We start from the raw sequence: 5000 nt of genomic DNA, 5'->3' as shown, positions 1-5000 counted from the left end.
TGCACCATCTGTCATTTGTAAACATTATCATTCCTATCTTACAACTAATTAGAAATCATGTATGCACAATTTTAATGACATCACAATACCTGCACAAAATTAAATAAGCTGTACTGGGCATACAAATGTATCAAAAGTACAATGAAAATCTGCTAAAAATTTCTATAAAACTGAATATAAATGAATCTAATGCGGTCATTCTTCTTCTGGAATCATCCCATTTTGCAAAATAATATTTGAATCATTTAAAAGGTTTTCTTTTCCCTTGTGTTACAGATTGATATACCATGTATGGTTAAAAATTGGAAGAATAGCAAATGTATTTTGATTTCTCATCATCAAAGGTGAATGCTGAATGCTGTCATATACTTCAGTCCTCAATGAAAAGAATGTGAATGATAACTAAATTATCAATAAAATATTAGCAAAGTCAGCAAACCCTTTCAATTAATGAAAATCATAAATTCAGCCAAAAAAGACAACAACAAGAACACAATGCTATAAACTGTTATAAAAGCAGCAATCCTTTCCCTGTTATTTTCTTTCCCCTGATAATATGGCATATAATCATCACAATAGAGATTATTCATCAAATAACCTTAGAGCAATCTCAACTAAGTACCAAGCAAAATCACATTGTCTTGTCAATGCTTGTAAAACATTATCAATTGTTTCCTGGAGGATGGTCAAGCATGCACATGTGGAACTCATATGGTATGTTCTGGAACCATTCCTCAAATGAAGATAGTGTTTTCCTCAGTGATCTTAAACCGAAATTCTCATTTAGGGTCCTAATATTCAGGCATGACCAACTCTCAACTCGGCTAAAGTCAAATTGCAAAGAAGAGGCAAATATGTATTGTCTACATGATCTAGGATGCATCTCTAAATTACCGATTTGCATGTCATAAGCACTAAAAGATTTTTTAAAAATAAATCTGTACAGTTTGCAGGCAACAATCTAACTCAGCTTACCTTTGCAAATATGTGCAATGTTCTGTTTAATATTCCTCCAAGTGAAAATTCTGCACAGAGTTCCTGAGAAATTAATTCTTGCTACACCTATTGGTATCGCAATTCTACCACTCCACATTACTGGTGGGACGTCATAACACCTTGATTTTTACTCTAGCTCATTACCCATACCTATAAATAAATTTGTAAGTAAGTTTGCATGTCAGGCTGCTAAACACATATTCAGCACAAGAATAAATGTTAACTTGCTTTCCCCAGTTCTTGGAGTATCTTGGATGTGTAGCAGCATATTTCAGTCTTTCAAAGTAATAGTAAACATGAACAATAAATAAAAATGCCTTCTGTCACCCAATGGAATTAACTTAATGAATGAAATCCAAACATTATTCCCAATCTTCACAAACACAAAAGTATAAAAGAATGACTATTTCAACAGAAGGAAATCTGAAAAAACCCTAGATAATTATCATATTTCACTGATTAGTTTAATACCTTTCACTGTCTTCAACCCTAGCTCAGGATTGTTCAGCTACTCACAACTAAGTCTGCTGTTAGAGTGAAAGCAAAATTAACTTACAGAGAAGTGGATAAGTTAATGAAAATAATGAATACCCAGCCTCACACAGATGTTTGAGAATGTGTGGTTCACTTAGTAAAAATACATTAAAAATTCAAATGTAAAGCAATTCATCTTTAGTCTTTGACATTCATATAATTCACCTACATAAGTGCATATTAACTCTGCATAAATAATACAAATAAGGATATACGAATTTCAGAAAAAGCAGCTAAACAAATCTAGCAAAGTCTCTAATTAGCAAAAATCCCTTAAAAAAAAACAAATAAAATTAATAAATAAATACAATCTGCTTTGAGTAGTGATAGCCTAGCTTAAGTAGCTTGGTCATAATCAAGAAGGAGCCTTATACAAGCTCTCTGAAAACATATATTTCTTCACCAGAAAAGATGAGGTATTTTCCTTTTTTTCTACTATTTCCTCTAACCCGCTTCCTACATCATCATCATCATTATGGAGCTAACGCCGGCAGGGGCGCATAGCCGCATCCACCCTCCGCTTCCACCTACGAGGATCCCTCATGGCGAGCCGCCAGGCAGGGGCCCGGCCCATCTCTAGTTCCTCACGACAGGTTTGATCGATTTGCCCAAGCCACGACCTTCTCGGTCGTCCCACAGGCCTCCTCCACCCAGGGTTGTCTCGGACAGAGACAACCTGATGGGCAGGATCATCCTGTGGGAGTCGAGCCAAGTGGCCATATAGCCTGAGTTGGCGATCACGGATTGTGCAAGTAACAGGTCCTGTACCGGTCTCACGGTGCAGCCGTTGGTTGGACACATGGTCCCGCCAACTGTACCCCATGATCCGGCGCAAGGATCTGTTACAAAAGGCATCAAGACGAGATTCCAGAGCACAAGATAGTGTCCAAGTTTCACTACCATAGAGTAAAACTGGCAGTATCAGGGCCTTGAAAACACGTAACTTGGTCCTTCTGCACAGGTACCGACATCTCCAAATACTCTTGTCAAGAGATTTCATGACCCCTGCTGCCAGGCCAATCCGTCTACTGACTTCTTGGTCTGACAGCCCAGAGTCGTGAAATGCACTACCGAGGTATATAAAGCTCTTTGTGACTTCGATGTTTTCCCCGCAAGCACGTATCGACTGTACAGGGTCTCCTAGCAGGCCCCCAAAATCCTGGATCTTGGTCTTGGTCCAGGAGACCTCTAGCCCCAGGGGCTTCGCTTCATTGCTAAATGCATCAAGAGCCGCTACAAGGGTTTCCAGAGATTCAGAGAGTACGGCAACATCATCGGCAAAGTCAAGGTCTGTAACCTTGATATTGCCCAGAGTTGCTCCACAGTGACTTTGGACAGTAGCTCTACAAAGTATCCAATCCATGCAAGTGTTGAAAAGTGTTGGTGCAAGAACACAGCCTTGCCTCACCCCTGAACTAACAGGGAAGAAGCTCGACAGGCCCCCACCACACTTTACAGCACTTTCAGTGCCTGTATACAGGTTTGCTATTAGACCAATAATCCTTATTGGAATTCCTCTTAGTCTCAGGATCTCCCAGAGAGATTCGCGATGCACCGTGTCAAACGCCTTCTTGAGATCGATGTAGGCTGCGAGCAGCCCACGTCTGAACTCACGACAGCGCTCTATAATGATTCGAAGCGCCAGGATGCGGTCTATTGTGGACTTACCAGGAGTGAAACCAGATTGCTCCGGTCATTGGTGCCTCAACAGGTGGTCCCTGATACGTCTCAGTAAGATGTGTGCGAGTACCTTGCCTGGTACACTGAGTAGTGTAATGCCTCGGTGATTGCTGCAGTCCCACCGATCCCCTTTCCCCTTCCAGAGAGGGATGACCACACCCCTCAGCAGGTCAGGGGGAAAGGTACCAGTCTGCCAGATGGCAGACAGGACTGCATGCAAGCCGCTTCCTACCTTATAGATTTATCAATATTTCACACATAAAAGTTTGCCTAATCATAGCGTTCCTTCCTCTATTAATGCAAATGCACCTCTTTATTGCTGCTTCTTTAAGGATAATGTAATCTAAGACCACAATTCCCTGAAAATTATTACATTGTTCCCTATGGCATACAAACCTAAGTTCACATATTTCTGACAAAGAGTGTTCCATGTGACAACGTGAGCAATGTCTACTTTTTTCTGATAATCAATATGTTGTTTCCTATGACAATCTAAGCAGAGTTCAATACTTTCTGATAATTCTTTTATTGTTTCTGAAGCTCAAGTGATCTAAGTTCACTAATCTTTGATAACTTTTAGGACAATTTCCTATGAAAATGTAAGCAAGTACACAGTCTCCTTATAATTCTCAACTTTCTCCCTTATAATGTAATCTATGTTCAGTATCTTCTGATAATTTTTAGATTGATACCTATCTATGACAATGATTAAATTTTATTTTCATTGTGAAATAAAAATAAGAGAAATTATATACTCTATAAAAAAAAAGAAAAAAAGATGAAGAAATGAAAAGAAAAAAGAAAATAGAAAAAAATATAATAAAATACATATATAAATAAACAATTAATATATATATATATATATATATATATATATATATATATATATATATACTTTAGGAGTTGAAATTCAACATCAAATAAACTCTTATCTTGTTTTTCCTTATCTTGTATTTTATCTGCTCCCACAATATTCCTTTCTTTCCTTGCTCCCTTTCTCCATGATATATCCAAAATAAATATTCTATCCACTATCACTACTGTAAAATGCTAAGTTGCCATCAATATTTTCAGAAAGCAAAAAGAAAAAAACATCATGCCACTAAGTTCCTCTTTTATAAAATCTGTTTGAAAACTTTAAAACAAGCTTTAATTCTAATGTTTTATCAACATTGCTGAACCATATTTATAAGAGAGAATTTAATCACATGTAACTGACAGTATAAGCTTCTGAATGTGTTTAAGTATATCTGCCAAAATCCAGTAATTCCACGGTGACATAGGAATGGAAAACCTACTGTGTATTGTACTGGTCTATTAGCAGTTATAGTGGGGGTTATAGTGAGGTAACACTATAACCCCCATATACAAATATGCTTTTAAGATAAAAAAAAATGTAAAAGACTGTATTTTGCATTTTAAAAGTAATAATAATTAAGGACCATTTATTGACATCTGGATCAGTAAATAAAGTCATCCAATACTTTAATTATTAATGGCTGGTGGATGTCCATATGCTATTGATAAAATCATCAGGAAGAGTTTAAAGAACTAATATTAAAATAAAACATATAATATAAAATCAAATAAAAAATACATAAAAAATAAAAATATGTAAATAAATCTTAGTCTTAACGAGACAGGAGCAGGAACAGACAAAAGCCCTCTTCCAGCCAAAATTATAAAATTATAAGTTTAGAAGATGAAGACAGCCCTTGGGGAAAAAGGGTTAACATATAACACAGTGGGTTTTCCTTTTTACCTCTACATAAAAATAAGGATGTCTAGGC

General features: G+C 36.8%; 1 protein-coding gene across 6 annotated transcripts in view; it reads right to left on the bottom strand.

The window, feature by feature from the left end:
• LOC125037080 overlaps positions 1 to 5000 on the bottom strand; it is a 21260-nt gene that overhangs the window by 11336 nt on the left and 4924 nt on the right. The window lies entirely within an intron of this gene.

Source organism: Penaeus chinensis, chromosome 22, assembly GCF_019202785.1.
Source record: "Penaeus chinensis breed Huanghai No. 1 chromosome 22, ASM1920278v2, whole genome shotgun sequence".
Classification (NCBI taxonomy): Eukaryota; Metazoa; Arthropoda; class Malacostraca; order Decapoda; family Penaeidae; genus Penaeus; species Penaeus chinensis.
This window is presented reverse-complemented; position numbering and strand designations above follow the sequence as displayed.